This window comes from Rhodnius prolixus, unplaced genomic scaffold, assembly GCF_049639745.1.
Source record: "Rhodnius prolixus isolate KJV_2025 unplaced genomic scaffold, Rpr scaffold_13, whole genome shotgun sequence".
In the NCBI taxonomy this organism is placed as follows: Eukaryota; Metazoa; Arthropoda; class Insecta; order Hemiptera; family Reduviidae; genus Rhodnius; species Rhodnius prolixus.
In genome coordinates, this window is record NW_027411583.1 from 9399556 (window position 1) to 9415691 (window position 16136).

The 16136-nt window shown below is 37.5% G+C and overlaps 1 protein-coding gene across 14 annotated transcripts in view; it reads right to left on the minus strand.

The window, feature by feature from the left end:
* Positions 1-16136, minus strand: part of LOC141447722 (uncharacterized) — a 610137-nt gene that overhangs the window by 140412 nt on the left and 453589 nt on the right. For all 14 annotated transcript variants that reach the window (XM_074115490.1, XM_074115484.1, XM_074115497.1 and 11 more), the window contains one exon: positions 3499-3521. The gene's annotated coding sequence lies outside the window, so the exon portion shown is untranslated. The remainder of the gene's footprint in view (positions 1-3498; positions 3522-16136) is intronic.

The following is a 16136-nucleotide window of genomic DNA, read 5'->3' on the forward strand; positions in this document are numbered from 1 at the left end:
TTGCAGGAAATTTAATACTCTTTCGTTTGGAATAAGCAGATTTGTTGTAGGATAAAGGGTAGAAAAGTTACGGCCGTTTTTATAGTGGAAAAACGGAAATAACGATGGAAAAGATAAAAATGCAAAATATCTTGGACACTATTGAGAATCGGGCCAAAGTGAAGAGAATACTTTTTGTTGCATTTGAGCTGCTGAATCACCTCCAGAAGTTTCGCGATCTCTCCTCTGCATACACCCTGTAGATAAATTATAATAATAAAAATAGTAATAAAAATGAACGTAAAAAATAATAAATCAATTTTGTAAATTAATATTATTTCAAAATAAAACTTTATATATGAAGTAATATATGTTATTTAAAAAAAAAAAAACTTAATTTCGTACTTTGGGGACACCAAAACTCCTAAATCTGTGCGGTTATAAAACCTTCCCTTACAAATAGAAAAGGAGAAAAACAATAGACCGGAAGTAATGCAGCGAACTAACGAATGACGCCAATATTATCGATTTTATCAAGTAGCTAATAAAGTTACCATTTTTCCATTTTCAATTTTTCCCCTTAGAAGAAAATTTATTCCAATAAAAAGAAAGAAATAACTTCAGAATGAATAAAAATCTATTCCAGAAAAAGTTAGTGAATGCTATTCTCTTATTCTCTAAAAAAAAAAAAAAAAAAAAAAAAAAAAACAATAACAATACATAACGGAAGTAATAATTTAATATTGCGGATATTCAATTTGACATACTGGCTATCAATAGAATATAAAACTAAGAACGAAGATTTATAGATAAAAAAAAAAAAAGAACTAAAAATAAAGTCCGTTCATACATTTATTTATTTATAATAAAGTTACCAACAGAGATACACCATGTTTATGTACGTAAAACTTTATCAATTTATTTTAATAAATCTATTTGCGTTTATCTGTCAGTCCGGTATTACTCGAGTTTATTTATTACACTTTACTGTCACAGATCCTGTATTGAATAGGAAAGTTATGGATACCTAGAAAGGGTGGGGACATCTTAAGATAGGGTTTAAAATTATTAAAAAAATTATTACCTATTATTTTTTAAATTAAAACAAAAAAACTCTCGTACAAATTTGGTGACCCTCATTTGACTAATTCATTTATTTGACTTTAAATGGGCCACACAGTAGTCGAGAGGTAGGCAAGACCCGCAAAGCAGAGATGTATTGCAGTACTAGTCTAGCCCTTGGATTACATATACAGTAATGTACGTTATAGCTAATTGCTTGCTCCTGCTAATTGACCCTGAAGCCCGTTTGCAAAATATAATACATTATCGTTAATTTTGTACCGTCACAGCACCTAATAATCTGAATAATTATTGACAGAAAAATTAATTATATTTTAATATACGAGATGTGGCTATTAAATAACGAGACTATTGCTGTAAAACATTTTATTTTACATTTAAACATATTTAGTTATTATCACCTTCAAAATACACCCCTCCCCTATCCCTACAACGCTCCATGCGAATTTACCATTGTTCAAAACAGTGCTGGAAGTCTTTTTCTGGTGAGTTCTTGCATGACGCGTGCTGCTTTTTCTTTCACAGTTTCAACGGACTGAAATCGTGTTTCTTTTAATGCAGATTTGACTTTGGGGAACAGATCTAAAGTCATATGGGGCCAGGTCAGGCTAATAACTGGGATGTTGTACTTGGCTAGAAACGTCTTGCGACAGACAATGCAGTGTGAGCCGGCGTGTTGTCTTGATGATGGAGAACCCCGTGAATTGTTCTTCCACAAATCGGGTCGTTTTTTTACTTACTCTATGACGGAGTTGAGCAAGCTCCTCACGGTAGTAACTGCTGATTAATTATAATCGGATATTTTCATCCATTTTGGATGTGGAAGGGCAACCCGGGCGATCATCTCCGACGTCTTCTCGGCCATCTTGGAAAAACGCTTGAACCACTCAAAAAACTCGCGCACGTAAATATCATTCATCACCATAAACTTCTTTTAATAACAGATAAGTTTCAGTAGCGGTTTTACCAAGTTTTGATGTGAAATTTCACGACAATTCGTTGCTCTACTACATGTGTAGTATCACATGTTTTCGGCAAAACGAAACTAACACCTCTTACACAAAAGGACGGTTTCGGTCTGACAGATTTCTCTACAAACACGTGAGAGACGCTGCAATCGAAAGAGAAGGCTTTACGCTGCACAGCTATCGGTTGTTAGGATTTGGCGCATGCATAGTTCTTGTGTAGCAGCATCAGTCTCGTTATTTAATAGCCACACCTGGTAGTAAAGGAACTACAACGCAAAAATATTATATTACTCTTTTTTTCAAGCCCAATTTCTACCAATATTTCGTGGGTGTGGTTGATCAATGAATACGTAAAAGAGACCAGAGATTTCAGAGTTACGAGATTACCAATTTGGTAAACTTAACGCCCTCTAATATGGGTCGGGGGGTCGACGACTTGACTATCCCGGTGGCCGAAGACCCAACCAACAGCAGTTCCGGCGGAAATCACTGCTGCCATCCGCAGACTTTGTAAAGCTTTTGAGCTGGGTAAATTAACTTATGGGTGTGGAGGTCAAGTGTAGTGGTTTTACCGCAGACTTGCTTTGTGGTGGGAAGGTTAAACATCTGACAGTTTCAAACAATACCACAAAACCATAGACCAAAAATCGAATGAATTAAAATATCGATGTTTCTACCTCTACAGTTTATATTCTCCCTAAGAGTTTTTCTTCAAAAGATTATCCAATCTTTCAAGAACTGTCGCTTGACGATTCTATCCTTCCCAATTTTCTGGCGATTATACTAAATAAAAAAAATAGGTACAGAACCCATTGTTTTTTTGTGGCAATAGTCGAAAAGTTTTCAACCAAAATAGTAATAATTTTTGTTAAAAAAGTAATAAATTCCAGAAACATTTTCACGACAAAAAAAAACTTCATTTATTATTCAGAAGGACATTTAAATGAAGCTGACTTGATAACTTTATCCGCGACTTCCTCCACCGGGCTGCTTGCCTGGATAAGAGGATGACCGTTGTAGGTATCAGGTGCGTGGATGTTCCAGCATAACAATGATGTCCTAAATCTTCTCTGGATGGGATTCTAGTTTTTATTTTGGGAGGGGGAAGTGAGAGAGAGAGAGAGAGAAAAAGGAAAACACTAACATGCAAACTGGATTAACATAATTTAAAAAAAAATATGAAAGAGGGGATTTTAATTTTAAATGTACTACGCATATAAAAGAAATATCTATTTAAATAAATAAATACATTCCGTTCCCATTTTAATTCCCTTTATTCCTCGCCAAGAGCTCTGTAGTAGTGGAATCGCTTTGATGCTACAGAACATGCGTCAATAATTTGCGAGCAAAATCAAGGAAGCGGAAGTTTCAATTCGTCCACATTCAAAGCTACCGGATGTTTACTTCTTTATACACGTAATAACTACATTCTAATTAAAAAGTTTTTTAAAAAAAAAGGTTTACTCACCAACTGAATTCACCAGTTAAGCCCTGCAACAGATAAAAAAATGCATTATTGATAAAAATTGCATCTGGTGTGAATATTTACACGACCTGCTCTTATTATTTTCTTTCACTTTTTTCTTATTTTTTCAGGCGAGCTTGACATCCAACTACCGAGTTAGGTGCCGCGGATGGAGGCGACTAGCAAACATACTTTACTATAAATTTCTCATATTAACCATTAAATAAAATCCAAGGGCTAGACTAGTACCGCAATACATCTTAGCTTTGCGGGTCTAGCCTATAACCGCCTAACATACTTCATTACAAATGTCTCATATCAACCATTAAATAAAATCCAAGGGCTAGACTAGTACCGCAATACATCTTAGCTTTGCGGGTCTAGCCTATAACCCCCTAACATACTTTACTATAAATTTCTCATATTAACCATTAAATAAAATCCAAAGGGCTAGACTAGTACCGCAATACATCTTAGCTTTGCGGGTCTAGCCTATAACCCCCTAACATACTTTACTATAAATTTCTCATATTAACCATTAAATAAAATCCAAAGGGCTAGACTAGTACCGCAATACATCTTAGCTTTGCGGGTCTAGCCTATAACCCCCTAACATACTTTACTATAAATTTCTCATATTAACCATTAAATAAAATCCAAAGGGCTAGACTAGTACCGCAATACATCTTAGCTTTGCGGGTCTAGCCTATAACCCCCTAACATACTTTACTATAAATTTCTCATATTAACCATTAAATAAAATCCAAAGGGCTAGACTAGTACCGCAATACATCTTAGCTTTGCGGGTCTAGCCTATAACCTCTTCGGCTATCGTGGCACCTTAAATTTTTATTTTTTTAAGTGCACTACTGAACATAGATTAGTATCCGGCAGATCTACTCTTTTTTTTAACTTTGTTATTTAAAAAAAACACGCAAGACTACAAAAACCATTTTCTTACTTAGTCAGTAGACGAAGAGGAAATAACTAAAATGAACTGTACTCTTATGGTACAAGAAGATCCATCTGGATGTTTAAATATTTACACAGTTCCGGCGAATGCTCTACATTTGCCAAGCTACATTTGCTCCAATTAGCGGGATATGCACAACGCATTAGTGCATTACCACACGGTCTGCCTACGGTTTTAAACACACATTGCATCCTAAATATTACGGTATTAAATTATTAAAAAGAATATAAAGATCTTATTATAATGTAGCAATTTAATGCAAGTAGGTGTAAAGTACCTATATAATATATAAAATAAAAAAATAAAAATTTACTTAATGTAAAGTGCAAAGAAATTGTTCCAGGTAGTATAATCTTCCGCCCCAAAACACCTAGCAAAATGGCTGCAATATAGTTCCGTATTAACGGTGTTGCTGTTACGTATTAAACATTTCTTCTAATGGTCAAAGGGGTTTCCTCTTTTTTTTTTTCTCTCAATTTTGAGGAAAATAAAACAAACTGAGGAAGTCGTAATTTCAAATTTATGTAGCTCAGATGCTAATAGAGGAAAGGCTACGATAAAAGTTTTAGTCAAAATCGGTCCACCGGAAAGAGACGAATTTTACACACACAAAAGAAAATTGTATTTAAATATTGCGAGAAACTGTTTTTCCAGAAAAGAATTTGTTATCACTTCCGGTCATAAATTTAGTTTCAAATTGACAGCTGACAAGATAGTAAAATAAACAGTAATGGTACTTTTGAGACTTTTCTGAGGTCTGGAACTTTTCTTTGTAACATTTTTTGCAGGAAAATTAGGGCATTTCCCGGTGAAAAGGGGGAGCCGCGCGGTTAGAGTTTTAGAATGAAGTTATTTAGATGAAAACTTTTGTAGATTCCATTTTACCAATGCAAAAAGAAAAACCTGCAGAGTTTGGCAAAATGGAACGAGCTTTAAAGAAAAGGTAAGATGACGTGTGTTTTATCTATGATCTAAATACTAATGTGTGTGTTTAATAAGGTTGTGATGTAAGCTTATGAAAGGTGAACTTCAGCTGAACTTAAAACCAGGCTTAAGCAGACAGCCTGGAGACTGTAAGAGATGAACGGAAAGAATAATAGTCTAACCTTACTGGAAGTCCTTAATGTCATACAAAAACCTCTGCTCACAGCCTCTTTTTAATAGCATACACTCTCTCTCAACTTACGTACTCACACGCCCCGCACACGTGACCTATGATGGCCCCCCATTTCCGGTGCACATATTTAGGCTTACAAATTACGGTGAGGCATTAGGCTTTTTAGGCACTCGAGAGTATACCATAATGCCCGAAATATTTCTTCTATCTCCTCACATCCACTTAACTCACGACTTCTTAATAAATAATAAATCTCCCTTTATAGAGGGCACAATTTTGTAACTGACAAAATAAGGACTTGATCAAGTGACTTATAAAGAAGTTAACGCTCCAAAACATCCGTAATGCACACTCGCATGACTTTTTCTTGCAGCAAGTTTACGTGGATCCTATAATTTATACTAAAAATTAGTTTAACAACAATATTATACCATAAGTAATGATCTTTTCTAATTTAATCTGATGCTATCTTAAACGGTAAAATTACTGCGCACATATTGATATTATCCATCGATTTTTTGTTTGTTTTTGTTTCTGACCAATTTCGAATTCTCAGCCATCATCAGAGATTAATCCAACAGTTTAGGGAATGTTTCTATCATACGATATTTCCGGTTATAATACGAAATATAAAATTTGACGTAATCGCAACATTTCCTGTTTTATACTTCATGTAGTAAAGAGGAAGCAATACTTGTAGAGCGGGGTTTTATAAGCGGAATACAACTAAGAAATTCTTACGAGCTATTTCATTGAATTGTATAGGATGACCGCCTAGCGATAATTAAATACGTAATAATTCCGAAATTAAAAAAAACAAAAAAATGGCCGTACCGGATGTATAAATAGCTAACCCTTATTTTTATTTATTTATTAATTTTTTAATGATTTAAGGCGCGACAATATCTAAGGTTATTGGCGCCCGGAGCTTTTTTCAGTGTACTGACGGCCTTCTGACAGCCAAGACTGTCCATCACCGGACAGTGAGCTGTAAGAACCTCCTAGGAAGAGAAAATCTAAGGGGTCAGCAGCTGGATTCGAAACCAGGACCTCCGCGTAGGAGACCAGTGCGCTAACCGCACAGCTAATCCCTTCCCTGAACCCTTAGTATTATTATTTTTTCTTTTTCGTGCACCCTTGTACACAAATAAAGAATGTCTTTGTTCAAAATTCTTTTTTCACAAATTGATCTTAACGGTTCTCTTGAGAGAGACATCAACGCTTCCTCCCTCGATATAGTTTTATAATTAAGTAGGGGTTTAAAGAAAAAGATCAAAACTTTTGATAAAAATTCTTGCAAATTTCCAATAAGTGAACATCGCGTTCTACATTCTTCTTAGGTAAAAATAGTTTTGCACTAGTCTCGAACTAGAAACTAATATCGGATATCCTAAAAACTGCGAGTTCCTAGTTTAAAGGAAGCTCTACTAGAGGAAAGATGGGCCAACAAGAAGTATTTCAACAACAGATTATACAAAAGTTATTTAAGAAGTTTTGGATCCCTTAACTCCAGTGGTTATACAACAAACTACCAAAGATATTGAGGCCTCTCTTTCTACTCACTGGTTGTGACGGGGGCGGGGGAAAGGTTATACTTAAAAAGATGTGTGGTAGGTAGGGACAGGTGCACCGGATATTGGGATACCCCTAAAAGACCTCAAATCTTCAAGAAGTTATCTACGTATAACACCACCATAATGTACGTATACCAACACACTCCTTGTTCCAGCAGGAACTACCAAAAACTTGGCGCCTGGGAACATGTTTCTAACAAGGAATATATATACTCTCCTGTTCAGAAAATGAAGGGAACTTCTATTAACTTTTTTTAAAGTTATCTTTCGCGTGAAAGCTCTAAAGGAAGTGCTTTGTGTGTAAATTATCCAAAAGTTTTTTTTTTAGCTTTAAGCTTCACAGTTTGGAAACCACTGGCAAAACGCTTTTTCGTGGGAGGGAGGGGTGGAAGACAAAACCCGCACGGAATCTACTCACCACCTGGATAAAACCATCTGGCATCATCAGGGTTATCCAGATCTACCAAGATGCTGTTGCATTAATTACAGTACGAAAAAAACTAAATTCATGCAGGTTTTTTTACCAAAGTATTAAAGTATCTTAACCCTTTCGCGCCTAACGGGACACATATGTACGTCCCAAGCAAATTTAAAAAAAATTCTTTTGGGACAGAAACGCTTCTCCGGCTAATGGGAGACTTTCCCGGACCAGTCCTGCCAATATTTTTGAAGGTATTTTCATTCACAGAACATAGATGGCACTAGCGTTACAGTGACCATTCGTACTGTTTTTGGCAGGACAGTACTGTTTTTCATTTATTTGTATTGTTATTCAATGAAATTTAAATTATACTCAAATTTAATTTTTGAATGTAAAAATATGGTATAAATGTATAATACGAGGGTCGTTTGAAAAGTCCGTGCAAAGTCAGAGAGATAGCACCACTGGCGCGTATCGAGGTAATGTTTAGTTAGCAGCATCTCTTGGAAAAACACACACCAAGTTTCAGCCAGGTCGGTCTATTTCTTTGTGTTTGGCATTCGTTTGAATCGAGGAAGTTGAGTGATTTTCAAAAAATGGACGAAAAAGAATTTCGTGTGTTGATTAAACACTACTTTATGAAAGGCAAAACGCCTCAGGAGACTAAAGAGAAGCTTGATAAACATTATGGTGACTCTGCACCTTCGATTAGAACAGTTTATAAGTGGTTTCAAAATTTTCGGAGTGGCCATATGGGCACAAGTGACGCTGAACGTTCTGGACGCCCTGTTGAGGTTACTACTCCAGAAATCATTGATAAAATCCATGATATGGTGATGGATGACAGAAGAGTGAAGGTGCGTGAGATTGCTAGTGCTGTGGGCATCTCGAATGAACGGGTACATAATATTTTGCATCAACATTTGGACATGACAAAGCTATCCGCAAGATGGGTGCCGCGATTGCTCACGCTTGACCAAAAACGAAATCGTGTGAAGTGTTGCAAAGACGGTTTGCAGCTGTTCCAGAAGAATCCGCAGGACTTTAAGCGTCGTTTCGTCACTGTGGATGAAACATGGATACATCACTACACTCCTGTGACCAAAGAACAATCTAAACAATGGGTTACCAAGGGGGAATCGTTCCTTCGGCCGGAAAGATTATGGCGACTGTCTTTTGGGATTCGCAAGGAATAATCCGCATCGACTATCTGGAAAAGGGTAAAACTATTACAGGTGCATATTATTCATCGTTATTGGACCGTTTGAAAACCGAGCTGCAAGAAAAACGCCCACGATTGGCCCATAAAAAAGTCCTTTTCCATCACGACAACGCACCAGCTCACACCTCAGCTGGTAACCCAGACTTGGCTCCCTCGGACTTCTATTTGTTCCCCAATATGAAGAAATGGCTGGCGGGAAAAAGATTTTATTCAAACGAGGAGGTGATTGCAGAAACGAATGGCTATTTTTCAGACTTGGACAAATCCTATTATTCGGAAGGGATCAACAAACTAGAGCAGCGTTGGATGAAGTGTGTAAGCCTAAAAGGAGACTATGTTGAAAAATAAAAAAGGTTTACCCCAAAAAATTAAGTAGTTTTTATTTTTGCACGGACTTTTCAAACGACCCTCGTAATTAACTTCGCAAATAATCGTTTAGAAAATTTTTTTTCTGTGTACATTAACTTTGGACGAACCTTTAGCGTAAAACACAACCTGTTTTACCGATAGAGTAGACTAGTCGACTAGTGTAAAACATCGATCGCTAAACGTCATATACAAACTAATAACTAAACTAACCTATACTGTTGTTCATTCTTTTTGGTGACTGATTCATAGTTTCAATAGGATGAAAAAGTAATTGCCATTTCAGTCGTGATACATTTATTCTGCCGAGCTTTCGGCCTATAGGGACTAGGTCCATCTTCAGGGCTAGTTTAGAAAGTAATACTATTACATTTCAGTGTTAGTGTGTCTTCTGTCAGTCCATGAACAGACAAGACAGAAGACACACTAACCCTATTCTAACCTATACGGTCATTATATGGCCATTGTTTTGTAATAGCCGATCTCGTGTTAATAAACGTATTAATATTTTTTATAGTTTTTTTTCTGCTCCTTGTCCTGTTTTTTGATACAAAAATAATGGTCACCGTAACTACCGTACATATAACGCAATTTCCGCGTTTTTTGAAGTGTTGTAGCAGCTCATAACCATACTGTACGAACGTAAATAGTTTAGTTTTGGAAAATACCGCCTATTTTCGATTAAAATTTTGATTGATCCATAAATCTATGGATCAGATAAGTTACTCTCGAAGCGGATTACCTCTAATAAACTGGTTTTTATGACTAGAATAAATCATTGGTTTTTCTTTACAAAATTACTCATTGAAGACTACTGGGGACATATGTGTCCTGATGGATAAAAGGACTGATGGGGACATATAATGTCCCGATCCTAAATCAGTGTTTAAAATTTTCCTAAAAATATACCATCTTAGTTTTAGCATTCTAGTCTGCACTACTCATAGGTTTATGCTACCAAAATTGTTTTGTTGTTAAAAGAAAAAACTCGTCGCGAAAGGGTTAACTTCATTAATACTTATGTAGATGAAGTTTATTTTAATAAAAATTCTTTCCTACAGAATCCTGAGCATAGTAATATAGCTGGCTGAGTTTCAAAACTAATTTAAATTGTCCTCAAACTGGAATATAGGAGGAGAAGAAAGGTATATTGTGAAGCAGAAAACCATCTTCCGGTTTTTGGTGTGTGTGTGTGAAGGGCAGGGGTAAACCGGAAGTAGAGAAATCCCACTAAACCACAACTTGAGTTGTCCCAATTTTTAGAACAAAACATCGTACAGCCGGAAATCCTCATTCATACCAGTTTGGTAAGTGGAGGGAAATAAGAACAAGAGACGCGAATCTCATAAACAAAAAAAAAAAGTGCTTTTTGCTTTATTTTCCACGAGAATACTGGACCCCACAGCCACGATATACGTATTTTTTAAAACAAGGCTCTAAAACCAAACCACTAGTCCACATTTTAACACCATTTTTGGTGGGTTTGGTTTGAGCGTATTTCTGTGCAAATAAAGGGATGGCGGAGGAAAAGGGAAGAAAGTTGTGCGCGCGTGAGTGTGCGGGGGAGGTGTTGTTCCCGCACTAAAGGGGGGGAAACCTCTGGGAGAATTTCCTCAGCTTACCCCAGGAGGAGGAACAATACAAAAGGTGTGTCGGTGTGCGGGTTATAATTCCTTGAAAATGAAATTCCACAGGAGACTACATACACGTGCACACAGAACAAAAAGGAAGTCTTTTTAGCGATAGACGGAAGTGTGGGATAGGATTGGGATAGACAACGCGAGTGGAGTTTAGCCTAGGGTAGGGGGTAGCACAAGAGCGATGAAGAAGGGATTAATTTATCCCAAGAGGGAGGGAAAACTCTTTTCTCTTCGGGTGTGGAGGTAAAGTGTTGTAGTGCGGGTGAATGCACAACACCAGCGCAGCATTCACCATCAGTCTTTATCTAGGACTATTTCCTCTTTGGTGAACGCGTTTTCCTGGCTTGTAGGAGAGTAATGGCGTACACACCGGGACGAACTTGGTGGTGGTGGTGGCAACCGTCTCCTTGAACGGAAGCGTCAAAGTTCCTACGCGCTCCACCACTCAACATCCGGCGGGCGGGGGCCCTGACTGACTGCACCCCAACCCTTGTGAATCCTACCTTGAACCAGCCAGCCAGCCAGCCAGCCAGCCAGCCCCTACAGTCTACAAACTTTCCCCCAAACCCTTGGCTTTCTTCATGGGTTCAGAGTTGAATACTCCCCCACCCATCTCTTCCCTGTTTTACTAATTACAAACTTGGGGAAACAGTTCTCTCAGTGTGTGTGTGTGTGTGTGTTGAGATTGTCTAAAGAGAGAGACAGAGACTTGGAGGTCCACGTGAGCAAGGTCCTTTCGTACTTTAGTAAAGTGGGAATTCCAGGTAGACGGACTTTACCCAAGCCTGGGTAGAGTTGACTTTAAAACAGGTAAGGAGACTTCTGCACTCTGGCCAAATGAGGAACTACGATAGCGCCTAACTGCAAGTCCTCTAAAAAGACGTGCACACGAAGACACACACGAAGTCACACTCTTCCGCTTTCACTTCTTACCCCCCAAACAACTTCACTCGTATTCCTCCTCATCCACATCTCCTCACACAGACCCCTCCACCCTCTCTTTGTCTTACCGCCGTCACATCCCCGACGTTACTCTTTGAATATATTACGTATGCAGGAAGGGCTTCCTTCTCCACGAACCTCACTCACTCCAGAGAGGGCCTCAGTATTCCCTTGGCAATATTCTCCCTTGCACACGTCCTGGACGCCGCCAACGTCCCTCCACCCTATTCATACCTTATATTAAGTAAAACCTTCAACTCCCCATTATTCAAACTCCCACACAAATCAACCAACTCCACACATCATTTTATCCATTATCTAGGTCAGTAATAAAATTCTGGAATAATTTTACTATCATTCAAAATAAAAACATTAAATATATTATTATTGCCATTACGGCCATTATTCTAGACGTATTCAACATCAAAATTGTTTGTGCGGGAATCAGCGCGTTAGCGCTATAAGTAACAGTGATAACCGAGTAACAAATGATAAGGTAACGAGTGGAGAAGTTACCTAATGGTAACACATTAGACGGTTAGTCACTCTCTTCACTTGAGAGATCACGAGGCCACTATCTTTTAAGGAGTCTTTTCCGGGTTGTCAGGAAGAGTTCTAGAAAAAAGATTTTGAGCTAGAGGATTCTCTATGAGATTACAGGCTGAAGTTGGAGTTTTCTGTATCTTGTTTTCAGCAACTTGGGTGACAAAAGGTATGTTAAGGTCAGTGTGTATTTGTCAGGTTGGCTGTAGCGATTGAATCCTACGGAGATTGGAACGTTTGGTTGAACCCCACAGCTCTATTCCTGTACGCTCAGATGGGTTTTAAAATAGTAGTATAAATCAGTATTTTGTTGTCCAGAGTGAGTTTTGATCTATCGTCTAAGAGTAACAACAGAATAAAGGTTATACTTTACTGCCAACCTTTATTCCGTTTGTAAACTAATGTTTTTAAATACTAAGGGTATCAGAGAAGTACGCGGCCGAAAATATGATTTTTATTTCCTCTTAAAGATCTCTGGATAAGAAAATGCGGCTTAAACATCGAAAAAGAAAAAAAAGTTGCTGAATCAAATTGCGTAGGGACCATCAGCGAACGAGAGTACAATGTTTGGAACTAAATCGGGTAAACCGGAAATGCAAATCTGGATTTGCTCGAATCCATGTTTTTTTTTTTTTTTTTTGAAGTCTTACAATTATCTGGAAAACATTAATAAGTAGTAAGTAATCGCCTATTTTTTTCAGGCGGGGCTTAACGTCCAACTACCATTTACTAGGTGTCGTGGACGGAGGCGACTAGCAAACATACTTTAATATTTCTTATTAAACCATTAAATAAAATTCAAGGCCTAAAGACCGGGAATCGAACCCAGTACCAAAATGCATATTAGCTTTGCAGGTCTCGCCTCTTAACCTCGGATAACCGTGGCGTCTGGAATACATTATTATCTCTTAGGATATTCTTTTAAAAATTGATATAATTTTTATTTGCAGCATTTCCTGAGAAAGATTTGATGCGAATAATGTGGTCCATTCATTCAGTCGACTAGTTTTTTTTTTATTAGAAAATTTAGTCCCTCAACAATAAATTCAGTCTCAGGACTGCCCAAAATACAAAAACAGTAAAGCCTAGACCACCTTCTTTCCCCCCAAAAACGGCTCTAATTAAAATTTTACCAGAATTATATTTGGAATAAAAGATTTAGATCTACTTACATTAAGATTACAATGATTAGAAAAGCGGGGCAGGGCCTTTGCCCTGCAAGAAGCTTATTGTGCTCCTCTCCTTTTTGGATCTGAAGACGAAACCTCCCCTACTAAAGAGGTTGAGGGACTTTCCCTACAAGTTCTTTTTGCGCTACTATCTCCTTTGGTCTCAAAGTACCAAAGATATCGTAGCGCAGCCGCTCGATTGCAATGCAATCGAACAACAGGTGAGATGCCGTTTCCTCCACTTCCTGACACAATCTGCACAACACAGTTCCTGGCTAATAAGCCCCCACCTTTGTACAGAACTGCTTCCTGAAGCCTACCATGCCCTGCGTGAATAGGCCTGCGTTTCAGAGAATTCTTATTTTCCCACCCAAGCCCAGGAATCTCTCTTCAGCTCTTCGTTTACACCAGCCAAGGCGAGCAATATAGTCTTGCTGTGTTCAAACCTCCACGACACATCACCCAGTTCTTTTCATGCTCTCTCTCGCTAGATCCAGTCTCTGACAGTCGCACGAAGTGACACGGAGTTAGTACAGTAAGTTTGAAGAAATCGGAACTGTTTTCGAGTATATCTTGACAGAAATTCGATGTCTCGTCTAAGTAGTACTTCCGGTAAATCAAATTTCAAAAATAAAAACCTTTTGCAATGGTTTCCTCTACAGACCGTTAAGCGAAATATTAAATTTTCTACTATTCCAAACTTTTGAATAACAGTGGAAACACGAGAGATCCAGAAAAAGGAGCGACAGACAGACAGACAGACAACTTTAACTTCAACGACCTCAAAACCGGGTATTTCCGGTGAAGACACAAAAACAGGAAATCAGCACGATTACCAATACTTACTTCCTCTTACCGCAGTAAGTAAGGAAGAGTGAATATGCTTCACAGGATTAATTAAAGTAAAAAAAAGATGATATTCACAAAGTGTTAGAGAAATAAAAAGATACAGCTCCCCCAGAGGTACTTTGGATGATTAAAAATAACGTCACATCTCGGTGCGTGGAGTGGGGAAGGGAAGAAATTTAATAAAAAATGAATATAATTACTTTTTTTTTCTAGGTGGCAGTGGTAGAACATAAAGAACGGAGTACCGGAAGCGGAGAATGGTCAAGAAACAGAGAGAAAGAAGAATTAGTGGAGACATCAATTAAGAAAAAGCAAGATATGAAAAATAAACACGCAAGAGAAATATATTTAAACAAAATTAGGTTGAATTATGAGTAGAGAAGAGGGGCTGCTTTCTGACTTATTTTACTGACAGACAGACTGACAACCACAAAACACTCGCTGACAGAGATACAAACCTCACGGACACTCTTTTTGGCTAATGTCACTTCAGAATCTCTCTCTCTCCTCTCTCTCTCACTCACACACACCAAAGCAAAAGACAATTTCTCTGGCAACCCCCTCCCAACCGACTAAACCACCATCATCCAACACTTTATCTCATTAAATTATCACAACTACATAAGTCATCTTTACAACGTCATAACTCTAGTTTATATTACAAAAAAGCTGTATTAAAAGTAATTACACTTTATATACGATTTATTATATTACATTATACAGTCGACTCTCAATAAATCGAAATCCAAGGGACTACAAGAAAAATTCGAATTATCGAGACTTCGAATTATCAAGAAGGGGGGAAAAAAAATCGAATTATTGAGTTTTTATTATGTATATATGTATGCTACGTAAGTAACAGTGATAACCGAGTAATAAATGATAAGGTAACGAGTGGAGAAGTTTCAGCAGTGGTAACACTCCCAAATATTAGATGGTTAGACACTCTCTTCACTGGAGAAGAGAGATGGAGATCACGAGGCCAGACTGTCCTTTAAGACGTCTTGTCCGGGTTATCAGGAAGAGTTCTAGAAGAAAGATTTTGAGCTAGAGGGATTTATATGAGATTGCAGGCTGAAGTGGAGAGTTTTCTGTATCTTGTTTTCAGCGACTTGTGTGACAAAAAAGAATGTTAAGGTCAGGTTGCGAGACATAAAATGGGAGAGTGGACAATATAGTTCGAATTATTTTAGATTGAAGAGATTGAATCCTTTAGAGATTTGTGCGTTTTGTTGAACCCCACAGATGGGTTTCAAAATAGAAGTATAAATCAGTCTTTTGTTGTCCAGAGAGATAGTTTTGATCTATCGTCTTAAGAGTCTTTTAAGTAGTCGATAGCGTCTGTTTTGTTCTGTTCTTTTAAGTCTAGTGTGGAGGGTTCCGAGAAAGTCTTCTGTCTAAGTAAAACCCAAGGTAGCGGGCAACGCTATCACTACTGGTAGAGGTGTTAGGTTATAGAAGACTGGAGAAGGAGTAATGCGACGAAGAGTGAAGGTGATGTTTTGCGACTTAAATTTAAAAAAAAAAATAATAATAATAATATACAATAACTGCATGGTTATATTATGGTTAACTTCAATTTTTCTTTGAGGAAAATTGCCAATCAATAAAGCAAAAATCAACCGCCAACTTAACTGAAAACATTTACTGTAACCTTAACTGTTACTGACTGTTAAAAAAAAATGTCTAAATAATCTATCACAGACTAAAAATCTCATTCATTGACGTGTTAACTGCCAATGAGATTGAAAATTCAAAGGGCTAAAAAAAAGTGTTCCCTAATTCTGCGATTTTTTTTGTTTTCTATTTTTATCTTGATTCTCAC